The sequence below is a fragment of the Lepeophtheirus salmonis genome, chromosome 4 (assembly GCF_016086655.4).
Source record: "Lepeophtheirus salmonis chromosome 4, UVic_Lsal_1.4, whole genome shotgun sequence".
In the NCBI taxonomy this organism is placed as follows: domain Eukaryota; kingdom Metazoa; phylum Arthropoda; class Copepoda; order Siphonostomatoida; family Caligidae; genus Lepeophtheirus; species Lepeophtheirus salmonis.
In genome coordinates this window covers 24,498,947-24,517,106 of record NC_052134.2, presented here as the reverse complement: position 1 = coordinate 24,517,106, position 18,160 = coordinate 24,498,947, and the positions used below count along the sequence as shown (strand labels likewise).

General features: G+C 32.2%; 2 long non-coding RNA genes across 2 annotated transcripts; one reads left to right on the top strand and one right to left on the bottom strand.

Moving 5' to 3' along the window:
• Positions 1–8,184: 8,184 nt before the first annotated feature.
• On the bottom strand, positions 8,185–9,785 carry LOC139905178 (uncharacterized). Its single transcript, XR_011779732.1, has 3 exons — positions 9,085–9,785; positions 8,892–9,031; positions 8,185–8,829 (listed from the first exon to the last, which is right to left on the bottom strand). It is a non-coding gene; the product is annotated as an uncharacterized lncRNA (long non-coding RNA).
• Positions 9,786–13,793: 4,008 nt separating this feature from the next.
• LOC121115580 (uncharacterized) lies at positions 13,794–17,607 on the top strand. The gene is made up of 3 exons (XR_005863594.2): positions 13,794–14,160; positions 14,216–16,085; positions 16,185–17,607. It is a non-coding gene; the product is annotated as an uncharacterized lncRNA (long non-coding RNA).
• The last annotated feature ends 553 nt before the right edge of the window (positions 17,608–18,160 follow it).

Sequence of the window (18,160 nt, the reverse complement as noted above, 5' to 3'; positions counted from 1 at the left end):
AAAAAATTTATTTTTTTATTGAAAACTTAATACATAATTTTAATTGAACTTAATTTTATAATGAAACAAATATAATATTTACAATATACAAATGACATTGAAGAAAAAAAGGAGCTAATTCACTATTCAATCTAACTTTAGCTTTGAAACTTTTTTAGTATTAGAAGAATTTTCCCAAGTACTTTTCCTTTTTTTTATTTACATGAAGATGGTTGTTTGCTTCAGACACAAAAAAATGACAAACATATTAAACATTTTTGATGCAATTTGATTAACGAATGTGCTGCTAAGATAATTATTACTACATTTTTTAAACCATGCTATAGTTTGATTAGAAATAAAAAATCTTCGTGCAGCTTTTACAAAAAAACTTCTTGGAGTAACCATAGATAAAATAACATTTAGCCTTTCTTTATTTGAAAAAATATGTTACAACAGTTCATAGAGATGTCTTCTAAGAAGCGGCTCCAGACCTTTAAGTGAAACTAATTCTATTGCAGAATTGGAAAATATAAGGATGATAAATGTGGAAACATCTTCTTCCCTTGTATAATTAGACTCTTTTGTATCAAATAAAATTGATGATATTGATATGAAAAGTAGGGTATTACGAATTTTTTTTCAGGCTCAAAAAACTATCGACAACTGTTAAAGTAATTTCCACCAATAAGTTGTCTATACCACCCAAAACACCTTTCTATTCGCTCTGAATTAATTTTACGAAGAAAAATACCTGGGGAGCTACGGCTAGGTGGTGGGGACAAGGCTATTTCATTTTTTTCCAGTAAATATATAGCTAAATGGGCTAGTCCTATGGATGTTTGATAGGCGGTATGAAATGTCGCGGAAGATAAACCACCTATATGCTTCTTTCAGAGTGTCTCCCATTATTTAATCCATTCTGCAAAACTTAATCTATTTGTTCCTGCTCCTTTACAGAAGTGTGTTTTTAATCGTCTCTTTTTGGACGTCCATAGTATAAGAGTTCACATTTATGCTATTCCAAAAGTGCTTAAGAATATCCATAACTTGTGCTTTTTGTTCGAAGTTTCTGAATTGGTCATCTTTTGGCACATAATGGTTAAATTCATTCAGAGTGGACTCGTGAAAAAACCTTACAGAAAGATAAACATTACACTTCTTAATTGAATGAAAAGTAATTACTTTATGATTAAGCTTGTGAGCTAATTTCAATCCCTGGTCTAGCTCCATGTAGTAGATTTGGCTCACATGCCCAAATTCAGTTTCAAGAATAACCTCATTTTCAAAAGATGGAAATGATAATTTTCCCGTGCTAGTTAAGTTGTTTTAAATTTTTTTGAAGATGTGCATCGAATCGAATTAATATTTTCTTTCGGAAGTAGAAAAAGGATTCACTATATATCTAGGAAAAGTTCAATTTCCCAGTTGATCCACATATAATCTTCTGTTTGAAGCAAGCGTATCCGTAATGGTTGCAACAGGTTCTAGGCCAAGTTTGGTAACTACTTCAAGAACTTTCATATAATATTGTTTTATAATTGAAGATTTAATATTTGTAATTGGTACCATGGTTACCATGTCACTGTATTCCCCAAGTACACTCTTCACAATAGAGCAAATTATGGTTTCATTCCTATAACATCCAAAAAAATTGCCACCCCTAAGTTCAACTATCTGTGAGGAATAGTCTTATAGAAACATACTTGTCTTTTTCATCCAATACTTTAATTCTAGATTTTAAATAATCAATTGTTAAGACTGGCACTCCTCCTTGAAATGAGAACACACTTTTTATTCTTCTTATACGCTATTCAGATGGCAAGTAAATAATTCTAGATTCTCTAATTTGATTATATAAAGCTGGATTTGTATTGTGCCAAAGTATTGTAATTCCTAAATATTTAGGAGAATATATTCGTCCTTTTGCACTTACAGAGTGAAGGTGAAGTTGTTCTATAATAAAGCTGGTATGATTGTTTTAATTAAAGCCTTGATGATGTACTGCTTCTTTCAATATCTCAATGGCATACTTTATGCGTGAAGCTAATTTGTGTTCACTCTGTTTATTTTTTTAAATATGCTAAAATGTTATTGATATCAGAATAACGGCTCTGACTCTTTGATGAACATATATGATTCACTTCGACAATAGGTATAGGAAGTCCTTTTGAAAAATTGAGAAAGAGAGGTCATTATTCACTTTTAAACTAAACAAAATGTAAGGAACAAGATCCTGTGATGATAAAGCAAAAACATGACAAAGTCTTCATTATATATTAAATTAATGCCTTTGGGTAAACACTATTTATCCAAGTTTTTTTTTTATATCTGTGAAACTTTTTATTTCATCTTCTTGAAATAAACGTTCTATTTGAAAATAAAGACGAAATCTATCTTGCTCAAATCTGAAAAATTAAAATGCACTTTAAACTACTTAAAATTGTTAAAATCCCTTTTCTAAAGGATAACCTTTTAGTAGATGTAGATAAAGTTGCTGTCCTTTCAGGAAAAGTTTTCAAGTTTTTTTAATATCTAGAAATACTGTTGGAACAGCATCAGATTTTAATTTATATCGTTTAAGTGGACTTTATAATTTTTGCCGAGTTCAATTTCTATCCGTTCTTTAATTAATCAAGGCTGCTTGCTTCAGATTCTTCAATATTGATTTGGCTCCTAGTTTTTTCTTCTGATGGAATTGACCCATGCTTAAATAAGTTCACGATCTTTTGGAAACTTATGAAGATTTTTCTTCAACAATGTCTTCCTCACTATGATTTTGATGAGTTTTTTTTTCTTATGATAACCAGTCCTACAACTTGGAAAACAGCAAATCATTCTGTCTAAAATAATAAATGCAAAATATCAATTTTTTAGATGAAATTATTAATAAATTCATTAAATAATTCCTGTGCAAATGTAATACATATATGTGATAGATATATCATATATTTTATAAATAATTAATGTCCCTGGAAGACACACTGGTTGTATATTATTGTAAAGATTTATAATTACCAAATAAAAGTAGATATATAACTTATAATTTAATACTTGTCTATTATAAAAAGTCCAACCTAAAAAAATACTCATTAATATATAAAGCCCTTTTTGTTTCGTAATACATAGAAATGAGCCTCAAGGGTGTAGCTTACAAAAATAAAAAAAAGGAAATCCCAGGAGTCTTAAAATAAAATAAAATGGTATCCAATTTCTTCAAATTGTGTTTGTTTTGTTATTTTAATATCTTCAAAGTGGAGGCAGTACTTTTATTCAAGGCAACCTTTGATTTATTTTCAAAGGCCTCCCTCCATTAAAAAATAGCTGAACCGACATATTTTTTCTGAGTTACCGTATTTAATGGAAAGGTTGACCCGTGGCATAGACAATATAGGCAAATGCTAAGTGTGCTGTTCATTCAGGGGTGCCATAATGGGTGCAAAGAAAATAAGGTGACTCCGACCCTAACCCAACTTTCGGGTCAAGCTTAATTTTTTTAACGTTGTAGTGGTACAAATTTGCGCCCATAAAACTAGGGTCTGGTCGGTCATTAATTGTCAGGCACAATCGGAGTTCATTTTTTTCTTTTCTGGTTGAATTTTTTTAGAGAAGCCTCTGATTGGTTTTTAAATGCTCCACTGATTTTTTCGAAAGGTTCTTAATTCCTCTGTGAGTTCATCTCTGATATAATCAAAGTGGTCCTAGTTTGTCTATAGTGTTTTTTTTTTATATTTCATCCAATGTCAAATTTAACAAACAAATAAAACAAAACAATTATCAAAACAAGACAAGTAGCACTGACATAAATGGAAGTGTTAACACTTCCTCGATTAGGATGAATAAAAATACAATTGGTTCCCTATCACCAATCTTAATGGTCTCTATATGTGTTCTCTAAAAGTTAATTTCTCAAAAGTTTCCAACGTCCTGATTCCCTACTACCATTAAATCTTGTCTGTAGTGTTAAAATCTCCAGACAGGTGGGTTCTGTATTTATTATTATTATTTATTGTTAGATACATTAATGCAATACTTTAGGATGGAGGGGGGTGGGAGGCTTTTAGTGTGAGAGGATAAAATTAGCCCTGAATCATTTGTTTATGTTTTCGGCTTCAACCCGACCTGAATGCATTGCTCCGACCAGTTAATAATTGCATTTCTTTGTATGAAAATAATAACATTACCGTTGATATACACTAAACACATATTTATGCAGTTGCAATATTTTTATTTTGTAAGACTTGTCTACAGTTTTCTTTTTGTACATAGATCAATTTTATATTTTGCATTGGCTATGGATATGACATTTTTTAATTATTTATTATATTCTTAGAGTTATTTATATGTTCTCAGAATATAATAAATGTCTAAGGCAATTAATATATTCAGCTTTGTATAACAGTATAATATTGAATATACATATTATTGGCTAATATTTTCAAAGCATTAGTAAGCGCTGCTCTTTATAGCACCGCTCAAAATTATTGAGTGAGAGTGCACTCATTGTTTTGAATAACGAGTGGGAGTGGGAGCGTTTGCCATTTTAGAAGAGCGAAAAAATTCCTCAAATTTCCACTCATTTGTCATTGTATTACTTTTTCAGTTTTCTGCATTTTATGAGATAACATCAAAAAATTAGAAAGTTAAAGAATAATTTTAAAGATTACAAGAAAAGACGGCTAAAGTTATCTCTCAAAAAAAAGCTAGAATATTTTATAAAGTACTATGTTCTGTAATTCATGAAAATTTCATTCAATTCTCTTGATGTTTAAGCAAGTTGTGTTATTTCATTGAAATAACATATTTGATTATATCACAGATTTTGTTGTAGGATATAACATTCCGAAGATAAACGGGTCATATTCCTTAATATTGAAGCTAGCGACATGATTTTGGTATCAAAATGTCTTTTTTATCCTTAGCTATTAGATAAAACATGTTAAAAAAGGGAAAAAATTTAATTGGATTTTTTTTGTAACATACATACATAAAGAGTTTCAAGTTCAAATACGAGCGAAAAAATGAGCGCCGCTCATTTTTCATTGAGCGGGAGTGCACTCACAAAATTAGTAATTGAGCGGGAGCGCGCTCAAGGTTTCTTGAGCGGACTAACGTTTTAAATATTTTGCGAATGGTGCCAAATTGATTCAAATTGTTCCTGTTCGATTGCATGGTTGATCACAATACCATATAAATGAAATTAAAATTCAAAAAACAAGAGTAAGTAGAAATATCAAAGTCATCCATTCGCCTTTTTTTTCAACTGGCTTTGCCTGAGGCCAAAAAATGACTAAATGAGTAACTAAATCTAACTAAGTCGAAGATGAAGATATAAAATCGACAAGAATTATGTACGTAATCAAAAACTTGCAACTTGCAACTGCGAATTATAGTTTAAGACAAATGAGTTTAATTTAATATTGCAATAATAAATCCTCCATGGCTTACTAGACTCATTCATCAAGCTGTGTATGCTACCGGGCCTTAAAAACATATGTATAAGTTTATTGAATAAGTATTGGTTGGCAACTTCCCAAATATATGACAATTTGATTTCATAGTGTTTTGGAGCTTTAGTAAATTGGATTGGAGTTAACGATGAAAATCTAAATGTAAGTATCAATTATATATAATTAATAACTTCCCCAAAACTATAGCAAATAAAGTAGATATATAACAAAATGCCGATTTAAGGAGAGAGAAAAACTTGAAGGAGGCGTGGACGGAAGTATAGAAATGTTTTGAGGATTTCCATTCATTATTTAAATGGGAGAAATCAAATTCCTGTGAATTTAAAGTATTTAAAGTAGATAAATTCTTAACATTTCACACATTCTTAAAATTTTTGAATCCATTGCTTCTTTTAATTGTACTATTTGCTGGAAAATAAGTCATCTCAAGATAGCCTTCAAAAATACAAATCGGATTTAAAGGATCCGATATAAGTTAAAGGGGATTTAAAAACATTTATTTATTTAGTATCTTGTAAAGCTTTCATTTAATCGGTTTTTGAGACGTACATCAATTTAAATCCGACATTAGCACCTTTAATCTTTATTACTGAAATTCGAGTAAACGAATATCTTCCCACGCTCTTCAGACAATAAAAGAGAATTATTGAAAAAAAAGAGATTAAAAATTCAGACAAAGTACTTTCATATTGTGCAGTGGTCTTTCATTTTATTCCTTTAGAATTGTAGTGTCTGAAAGAGGACGTATGAGAGTGATAATTTTGGTAAGAATAGAAAAGCGTGCGAGGAGAAGAGAAGAAATACTTATGGCATCATTGATTAAATAATATATATCTTCTTCTATCAATCAAGAACGTTATCATTCCCGCCTTTATTATTCAATATTAATATAATATTAGATGGTGATATTCGATAGAGAACTGAATAAAATGCCTAAAATAACGTCGCCTTCTGTCTGGATTTCTGAAAATGGAGGCCCAGCAATTTGGGAACTACTTAACGGATGAGGAACAGATGGTTAGTCGGATTTGTCGATATAAATGTGTCTTTAGTACCCTGTCTAGAATTACACGCCACTCATTATCCTCATCTCATATCAAGAGCATGGATAGTTTTTTTAGATAGACGCGTTTTTCTCTACATTATTATCAACTTTACGGTATGACTATAGTTGATAATATTGTAGAGAAAAACGCGTGCAAGGAGGAGGGGGGAAAAAAGACATATGGTATCATTGTTTAAAATACTGATGTGATTATCATCTGCCTGCTTTATTATGATTTTTGAGGGTATAACGAATGTATTTAACAGTAGATTTAAAAACGTCACACTCCATAAAATTGTAATTCATTATGAACCTTATTCTCAGAATAATAAAGGGTGATTTTTTAAGAGTTGTTTTTTTAAGAATCGAATAAAACACTTAAATTTGCAGCATAGAATCAAAAATTTTATTGAAATCAATAAATTAGCCTTTGCCATTTACGTTTTAAAGATAACTTCATTTAAATGTTGTCCGCGGCTCCGTTTCAAATGGTCCATTCGGAAGGTCCAATTTTGCGCCACTTGTTCGAGCATTTCGGGCTGTATTCTACGAATCACGCGTGTTATGTTATCCTGTAAGGCTTCAATCGTGTTCGGCTTGTCCACATAGACTAACGACTTTACATAACCCCACAAGAAATAATCAAGAGGCGTTAAATCGCACGATCTTGGTGGCCAACTTACAGGCCCATTTCGTGAGATAAGCTGCTCACCAAATTCATCCTTCAACATGTTCATTGTTTCACGAGCTGTGTGGCATGTGGCGCCGTCTTGATGAAACCACATGTTAACCAAGTTCAACTCAGCTAACTGGGGCAAAAAAAAGTCGTGTATCATGGCTCGATAGCGTTCGCCGTTGACGGTAACGTTTCTTCCACGATCATCTTTGAAGAAAAATGGACCGATGATGCCACCAGCCCATAAACCACACCAAACTGTCGTTTTTTCGGGATGCATCGGTAATTCATTTATAGCATGTGGCTGTTCATCACTCCAGATGCGACAGTTTTGCTTATTTACGTATCCGTTGAGCCAGAAATGAGCCTCATCGCTGAACACAATTTTTCGATAAAACAGCGGATTTTCATCGAGCTGTTCTAACGCCCATTCACCAAACATTAGACGTTGTGGTAGGTCATTAGGCTTCAATTCTTGCACAAGCTGAATTTTATAGGCTTTCAAACCCAAATCGACACTTAAAATTTTCCATGTGGTTGAGTAACACAAGCCCAATTGCTGAGAACGGCGACGAATTGACATTTCACGATTCTCATTAACACTGGATGCTACGGCTGCAATTTTCTCTTCAGTACGCACTGTACGCATGCGAGTCGATGGTTTAATGTCCAGCAAAGTAAATTTCGTGCGAAATTTGGTGATAACAGCACGAATTGTCGATTCACAAGGTCGATTATGACGACCATAATATGGTCGTAACAAACGATGCACATTTTTCACAGAGCACGAATTTTGATAATAAATTTCAACAATTTGCAATCGTTGCTCATTTGTAAGTCTTTCCATGATGAAATGGCAGAGTATACTGAAAACATTCCACTTTAACAGCTGACGTAAGGACGCCATTATCAAGCAGTGCTGCCAACTGAAAAACTTAACTCTTAAAAAATCACCCTTTAGCTAATGAAACGACAAAGTAGAGTATTTGAAATATATTTGAAGCTCAGTTAATTAAATATAATCTACATACTAAAAAATAAACCATTAAACATTTAAGTTAAATATACAAAATTAAACAATTAAAGTCATATAACTATTAATAATAAATTATAAATACAGAATATTGAAATAATAGATTGATCCAGATAATTTTTTCTTGTTTTAACATCGGAATTCAGTTAAATATGTCATAACTTTAGGTTGCAATACACAAGCGAGACGTGGAGTTTAATCAAAAAGATAATCACCCCTCTTCTTCATGTGGAAGTTGCTATATACAATTGTGCACAGGATAGATATATCTCTACCGATGAGATCTAACTAATTATTAATAATAAAGTAAATGTCAAAATCATAAAATTAGACAATAAATATACTAATAAAAAAATTCATCGTAAAGATTTAGAGCAAAAGCGAATTATGTAGTAATGTCCGGCGATATTACTCCCTATTAAGAGCATCAAAAAAGATTTTCCCCCGTTATTCAGGTATGCTTATATAACAACATACTATTATCATGATGGATATACACAATTGTTAATTATAATGCAACACTCAATGTAACTACCCTCGTTGTTGTGACCATTTAAACAGTTGTTTTTGCCTTTTATGAGTTTTCTGAACACCATTTCTTGGAGCCCATCAACCATAGCTAAGCCTTTAGTGATAAAAAAGTAATATTTATTGACTATGTAATATTGGAAAACCTAATTATCATACCCAAGTCTTAAAACGAAGTAAGTAGTCTCAGACAAACTAGTTGCAAACCATCCAAAGCTACTACCCCCGTTGTTGTGACCATTTAAGCAGTTATTTTTGCCCTTTACTGAGTTGTGTATCATAATTCTTGATATGTTTAGCTAAAATAGAATCATATTTTATGGTTAGATTTAAAAAAAAATTGAATACTTACTGTGAGATAGTACAAAATTCAGAGTTTCATTTCGAAATTAGTAAATATTTTACACTTTTTACTGATAACTTGATAATCATTTGGTGTGGATGACTCAAAACATTTTTATATGTATTTCTATATATGACATCAGTAACAACATCCTCCATTAATTTAATGATGGTTCCTCGGGAACCAATATGTTTACCCTTGTATTTCTCCATAAATTTTTTGAACGTACATGATTAGCAATGGATAAGGTTATATTACATGCAATAAGCATCGTTGTGAGATCAAAGTTAAAGTCTGACTTGATGTATTTATCGTCAAATTGATTTTATAGATGAATATCCATACTCTTGTTATGAGATGAGGATAATGAGTGGCGTGTAATTCTAGACAGGGGACTAAAGGCACATTTATATCGACAAATCCGACAAACCATCTGTTTCTTATCCGGTAAGTATTTTCCAAATTCCTGGGCCTCCATTTTCATAAATCCAGACAGAAGGCGACGTCATTTTGGGGATTTTATTCAGTTCTCTATCGACTATCACCATCTCATATTATATTAATATTGAATAATAAAGGCGGGAATGATAACGTTCATGATTGATAGAAGAAGATGTATATTATTTAATCAATGATGCCATAAGTAATTCTTCTTTTCTCCTCGCACGCTTTTCTATTCTTACCAAAATTATCACCCTTAGGTATGACTTAACATTGACTAATTCAACATATATATTTTATCACTTATTAATAAATCAAACATTTATCACTCTGTAAATCCTCTTTAGCAGCCATATCTTTAGTTAATAGGTTATAATTTTTTTTTTCAAATAAACATTAAGAGATTTCAGATACACTAGTAACAACACAAAATCTACTTTTTTAAAGAGTACAGCCATTTTAATATGGATATACGAATATATTTTACTGCTCTTTACTACTTGGATGTAATTTAAAGTTTATTTTAAATAAACAGGTGTAGCATTAACTTTCAAGTCTATATCTTCAACTTAATTATGATCAATATAAGGAATATGTTTTTGAAGAATATTATATATCTTTTTCTATGTTTAGAATATTTGTTATGAATCTCTAGTTTGATTATTTCTAGTCATTCACCCGAATATAATTTCAAAGCCACGATACATAGATATAAATATTTACTTTTTTTAAATAATGAGACCAAGTGGATCTCAAAGTTTTTTTAATGTATTTTTTTATTAAAAAATATTTCTAATGTTTTTTTCATTTATATTATCATGATGCCTATAAAAGTTTATACAAATGATAATTTTGGTTTTTAATTCACTAGACAAAATTCAGGCGGTAATGGTTTATTAGTTTATATTTTTTTTAATCTTTTATTTCAACTTCAATACAGTCTCTTTTTATTCTCCAGCTAATGTTTGTCATCATATCGACATCCCATTTTTCTTCACAACGTTTTTACATTACTATTGAGCCTTAATGAAATCTTTTTTCTTGTTCCTTACTTACATGACCAAGATTATTAGGAAGAAAATGAAGTTTGATACTCATTTTCTATCGCATTGCTCTGTATTCTTCCATCTTTATACGTACTAGCTCTTTGAAGTTAGTTACAATGGAATTCCCTAGATCCCCAAATCTACATATTTGAAAAAAAACCAAAAAAAACAAGCATTCCTTTCCAGATCTTTCATTTATTGATCAACTCTTCATCTCAGATGAGTTTTTGTATTTTGGGGCATCAAAAACACCGTATTGCGGGAAATTACTTTCTATTTTTGGAATTTATGAGGCATTAACTTCGGTTTAAGTAAACTTTTCTGATTAAACTGTGAAGGTAGGAGATCAGATGTTTTTTTTCATAACCCCAAATCACGTATTAAACCATGTAATTCTTGCTAATCAAATTAAATAAAGGTGACATGGTGTATCTTCTAAAATTTCAAAGTCTTGATGATTTCATTCTTCAATGTCACCTTGATTTTCTAGAGGAAGATTATATGTTGGTATAGGAATTTCATAACAATGAGGGGTGGGTCTCGTTGATGAACACATATTTGGATACACAATATAACATATATGTTATTCTTTAATACAGATAAAATTAAAATTTTACAACTGTGAAAATTAGAGTTAGTTTTTTTTATGACACAAAAACTCGAAAACTCTTCAGATATGTTCTGCAAGAGTTAGAACCGAAAACAGATACAGGAAATCGAAAGAAGATACTTCCAACTTGAGCATACATCTCTACAGATGCCCTTATTCGGAACTCGGTATTCCATGAGTGACGACAGGATGAAAATTCACCCGATGAAAACTACGACGCTTCATAAGAGAGCAGAGTCGACTCCTTCCTTGGTGTGAATATTCTAGGATTGCAACAATGAAGAGATACATTCAAGATGATTAGGAAATTTTAATATTTAAAATATAATTAGTAACAAGATTAGACTTTCCCCGCCGTTGCCCAAACATTAAGAAATGAAAATTTAATTCTGAACTCTTCTGTTGTATATAAAAGAAAAATTAAAGAATTATTCTCGCTGTATGTTTTTATGTATCTTTGCACATTAAAAAAAGACATAGTAGTTATTCTTCTGCATGATATTAACTATTATGTATCTTAGCACACTTTTTTTTGAAAGAAGAAGAGTAGGTTTGCCCACTGTTGCCCGGACATTAAGAAATTAAAATTTAATTTGAAATTTTCTGCTTCATATAAAAGAACAAATATAGGATGATTCTCTCCATATTGTTATGTATTTTTGCACACTATTTTCAAAGGATATTGTAAGGTTTAGAAAAGAAAAAGAAGAGACTGAAAAAATACTAGTAGAATCAATTGATATTTGGCAAACTGAAAAGTAACTAATAATAATCTTCATGTCTACCTGTGTAATACAGAATTTTATGAACAAAGCTGCTCCGATAGTTGAGAAAACGACAATGAATTTGATAAAATCTCATAAAATCGCTGGCCGAAAAGCTCACCTACGTAAAATTTGTCTTGGATAAAGCTGGCCAAAGGTAAAAATCACCTTCCTTTATTTAATGTAAATAATAATTATCTCAATTATACAATGACTAATGAGTTCGAACCAGAGACAAAATAGGTAATATTAATTATGAATAAGAAATATGAGATTAAAGAAAAATAGACAAACACCACAGGAATTCGAATTGAAGAATTGCTAATCACTTATCTGTTATCATTAGACTGTACACATGATGGATTATTCCTATTGAAAAAGAAATAATGGATGGACTCATCGATAATACTAGGGCGTATCCGTATTATAAGTTTTATTTCGAATTATTTTAAAAATTCTTTAAATAACTCCAAAATGTAATAAAACTTGTTGATAGACAAGATTTGAAATTCTTCCATCCCTTTGGCAATTATTATTATAAATATGTTTCTCTATCAACTATAATGAAGATTAACTTTTTAATCCTCTTCTTGCTTCATTTAAATAATGATCTTATTTAATTTGTATTCAGTATACATTCTTCCTTCTTCCGTCCATTCAATAAGTCGGTTTGTTTTTTTGTTTTTTTTCGAATCAAAAACACACTTTGAGACACTCGAAATTGATCTTGTTTCATGAAAAAAATCATTTTATTAGCAAAAAAAAAAAAAACAACAGAAGAATCTGGTTTTATCAAAATGAAAAGAGCCGTATGTACGTAATTCAGAATTCTGAACAACCTTTACTTTATATCTAAAGTCTGTATCTGTTTATGAAATAAATACCCTTCTCTCTGCGTTTTTATTTGGGGACATACGAGTACATCAAGTATAATAATATTATATTATAGACTATAATAGACTAGCGCGAATACGCTATCTTAAAGATAGCCAATAAAAAGTTATAAATATCTTATTTATATTTAGTTTGTTTATGTTAAAATTCTAAACTAAATTCCAAAAATTGTAAAAACCCCTTGTATAAACATTTTTTGTTGTTTTCTGTTAATTTAAATGGAAATATAATCAAACCTGCACCCCCTTCTCACACTTAAAAATGCAAAATATAATTGAAGATGTGAAAATTTTAATTTTGGTAAATATAAAGGAAATTTTTCAAATATTTGACCTTGTGATTGATTTATTGTCATTGACATTGCTAACTTATTTGGGAACTGTTTTCTTATATGTAAGTGAAAATGGAAACTCATTGCCACCAGAAGTAAGGGCGATTCTAGGAATAAATACGATTTTTTCTGTAATGAGGACCTTGTGCTATAATTTTAGCTAATGAAGAGAGTCGTTTTTCATCATTTTTCAGCTTAAAGATTGAAATATTTCGAGTTTAAAACCATACATCATCAATAAAAACATTTATGTAATCATAAAAAATCAATTTAAATCAATTTAATTAATCGTACTTGAATTAAAAGATTGTCTTAATAATGAAAAATGACTCCGAACGATAATAGTCTCTAATTAATATCATCCCAGATATTTCCGAAACCTGGCAACGTAGATAAAAGCTGAGATCAGTTTTTGATTTTGTGCTTTAAGATATTCTCGGTTTCAGTTCATTAGTAGTAATATTGACCCTACAATGGTTTAATATATTATATAACTTATAAGTAACATAAAATTATTAAATAAATCTACAGGGAGTAAAAAAAACAAGACAAAAAAAGGAGGGGGGGGGGGACAAAAAAATAGCGTTATACCCTGCTAAAGATCATGGGCAGGATCGGGCACGCGCAAACATGAATGAAAATACGCGTCCAACATGGGTCTATTAAAAAACAAAACAATGCAACGTGATAGATAAGATAATAAGTATTCGTTACTTTGTGGATGCCATATTTGTCGTGTTTTGTAATCCCAATCATTCCCACTAAGTGTTGTGCTCCAGGGTGTAGAACGGGATAGGACAACGAGCCACAACAGTCTGGTGTTACGATCCATCTGTGGCCAAACAAAGAGAAAAATCCTGGACTTGATACCGCCTGGCTGAGAGCCATTCCAAGAGAAACAGATATGAAGAAGACAGATTAGGTACCATTCAAAAGTGTAAAGATGTGTTCCCTGCATTTCAACGACTTTCAGACCCTTGGCAAGGCTCTAAAGAAGAGGTAAGACATCTGCTCACTTTTGATGCTTATGATTATAACTGTCCTTCTTTTACAGATACCTCAAACCAGATGTAGTACCATCCCTATGGCAAAACTATCCCAACTACCTCTCAAATCCAAAGCGTCATCAAGGCCAACTCAAGCTTCGACCACGTCATATAGGGCTCAACAGTTCAATAACCTACAACAGCATCGGAAATTTTAACTCTTGATTGAGGAGTCAGTCCTCTCTGTGGAAGAATTTGGTTACAAATTGGCCAAGAAGACACTCCCAATCAGACTTTTTCTCTCACCCTAAACCCAAGTGTTGCCCTTTTGAAGCTATCCCATGATAAGAAATTGGGCTCCCAAGTAGTAGCCAGCATCCAGTTTGAGACAAATATGCTATTCAAAATGTACCACTCTGGTGTGTTGATTGACCAAAACATAGTGTCACACATCACCTCAGAAGGCAAGATCAACACTGTGATTCAAGCCATCAATTTGGCTTCCTTTCTGGGAGCAAAAGAAGAATTGAATCAAACAAAAACCTCGGAAGACATTCTCAACAAGTTAGTGAAGTTTTTCAACTCCTCAGAGATTGAACCTACACAAGCTTCAAAGCTCTCTTTCATTCTTGAGCAAATGGCTCTCCTTTTCACCAAACCAACATCTGAAAAATATTCACCCTCTCTTCTTTCAACCGCAATCATGTGGGAGAATGTGAGCTTAGGACTCTATCTACAGAGCTGCTCATCTAATTTGGTGACCCTACCAACCCAAAGACACCTGGAAAGTGTTGCTGCTCCAGTAAGTGTTGAGTCTGGTCTACCGTCATCCTCAATCACTTATCTAAAAACCAAAATCAAAGGCCTCAGCTGACGAGAGAGGAATGTCACCCTGATGATAAATGAAGTGTACTCAGCTCAGGGAGTGGAATTCGTCAAGGGAAAGTTTATGGGTTGAGAGAACAATCAAGCCACCAAAACAGTTGTTACCTTCACCATTAAGTCAGCTGGACGCAAGTACATGGATATTGTTGCGCTGGTACCTGTGTGTCCAATTTGACAGCTCAGTTTCCTCATGTTCAGTATGAAGTTGTTATGAAAGCACTCTAGGAAGTGGGATTCACGGTAGCGTCACTTTCAGTAGATAACCATACCGCCAACCGCAAGTTCTACGAGAAACTGCTTTATAATGGCGAACTGAAGACTCATCCTCATGAAGAAACAAAGAAAATTCACCTGCTGTTTGACCCAGTGCACAACCTCAAAAACATCTACAACTGCTTCCAACGGGCGGAGGTACTCGATTGCCATCAACACTTGGAAGATCCGAGACTCTCAGACCAAATTTCCCCCACCTCAGTGAGATTTACTTCAAGGAGTCTCACTTCAAAGTCAAAGAGGGACAAAAATTTACCTTCAAAGCATTGAACCCTACAAACGTGGAGAAGATCAATGTGAAATTAGCTGATGCTGTGTTTCACGAATCACCAATTGAAGTACTACTCCAAAGAAGACAACAGACCGGAGTTTAAAGATACAGCATAATTTTCAGAGTTAGTCAGAACTATGTGGAATATCCTAAACGTCACGACACTTGGAGTTGGCTAGGAAAGGAGAGATGAGCTTCGGGAACCAATCTCTGAGAAGAACAAACTTGGCCTCTCTTTTCTGAGAGATTTTGTCGACTTTCTCATCGAGTGGCAAAACAGTAAAGTACCTGCAACAAAGCAGACGTGCCTTGCCGCAACAGATCTGTTAGAGTATCTCTCCTAGATGAAGACTTTTCCTATGTACTCCTCGTCATGTTCCAGTCTGGTCCCATCGAAAGAAGTTTCGGCTGGTACAGACAACTAAGTGGAGGTATCTACTACATCAGCGTGAAACAGATCCTGGAAGCAGAGAAAAATATTCGTATTCTGAGTCTTGTCAAATTCTCAGGTAAATAAGATATTTGTTAATAGTAAGCTTCTTTATTTAGTTATTACTTATTTTTAAAATATAATATCATTACAATATTTTACTATTTTAATTTTTCAGGTATGACTACTTCAGAAATTAAAGCTCTGCTGGAAGAAGACCTTGTAAAAGGTGAGCTCATTTTGACTAACTGTCAACCAGATGACCTCCAGGAACTAGCTTCTAAGGGAGAGTAATACTCTCTACTTTGTTGCCGGGTTTATTGGTTTTTCTTTGAAGAAGAAGATCAGCCAAGAGTTAATCAGAGACATACCTCCAGACTCAATAAGCTTCGATATCCCAACCAATCAGCATTTAGATCTGAAAGAGTTCATCGACAGAATGAGTAGAGGGGGGTTGTCGACTCCATCCGACCTTCTCTACCTCTTCTGTCTTTATGCTCACTCCATGTTCTCTTACATCACAGCTACTCCTGAAGAGAAAGACAGTTACTTGGCACCCCAAATCCTAGAGCTTCATTTGTTGCCACATTCCTTGACAAGATGCAGGACAGTTTAAACTCTGACATTATCGCTGTTGTGGGAGTAAAGTGCGAGGAAGGACACTCTTGGTCAGCTTCTCTTCAAATAATTTCATTCACTTTGTTTAATGTCATGGGTAAAAATTTAAGTGCTAGACTGAATGATGACATACGAATTTTAACAAAAAAGAGAATGGCAGCTAAGAATGTAGAAACTGATAGAAAAAAAAAACTAAATTTCAATCAAAATCTTCTGACTTGTAAACTTGGACCAACTATGTACTTTTTGATAGTCCCGGTTTTTAATGATTTTCCCTAACAAAATGTCATGATCAATATCTATTTCACTTTATGGATCCCCGTATCCATACTATTTAGCTTTTTAAGTCGTTTGAAAACTAAAAAAAATGGGGGGAATGTACACTTTATTTTTCCTGAGCTCCTTTTGTACATTTTATTCATTAAGAGCCTTCAACACAATGTAAAACGGGACATGTAGACCCATACTTTTTTTTAATGATTCATGGAAATGATACAGTTGGTCGTGAAATAATTAAAAAAAAAAGACAGGCAAATGAATGAATGAATTTGCTTTACAAAGAACGCTTCATTAGCTCATCTCTCTTTTTGAAGAGGTCATTAAAATTTAGAGACTCATTTTCACCCTACAGTAGAACAGCAGTCAACAGGAATGAATTCCAAGAAGATAACCAGTACCCACATTCTTAGGTAAAGGTAATATTTTTTATTAAAGGATTTTTGATGCTTGCTTGAAAAAGATTATGACTATAACATTACGATCAATTAGTTAGTTAAGTATTTTGGCTCAATTTTAACAGTGTTCACTGTTAAATTAAGGTTTATATTTTTGATTCATATGATATATGGAAATGATTGTTTGTTCAAATCTTCACCCTCTTTAAGTATGGATCTAAATTGATTTAGACTAAAATATACAATAAATTCTTATTTAAATCTCAATATAGGTAATATATTCTTTCATCGAAGAAAAAAAATTATAAATAATATTTGATCTATTATTATTGACAATTTAATACAATATTTTATAAGATATTCATTTGAATGTGATTTTACAGGTTTGAATTTTTGAACATATAATAATTTTCTGTAATAAAAAACATTAGGATCGAGATAACAGTGAATCAACTATTTTTTAATATTTTTATATATGATTTTTTTACACCTTCTACATATTTATTAGAAGCATTCTTTGTGTAATGTATTCGTGTCTCCTTCCCTCTGATTCTCTTTCATTGTATTTCCTTGTATGTATATATATATATTTAAAGTACTGTTTTCCTTTTTTATTATTATGAATAGTTTTGTTGTCTATGCATGTACCAGAGTAGGTTTTTGTTTAACTAAGAATATAGATGTTCCTATAAATAAGCCTTGTCTTATTCCTCCACGCCTTTCCTTCTCCTCACTTCTCTCGTTCTGGATCTCTCCTCCTTATAAATAATTGGTACCTCGGCCTCCTTCGTCAAGATGCAACACTTTGTCCTCAAAACGAATTGTCACGTCATGATGAAAAGGTCAAATATCGAACTAAGAG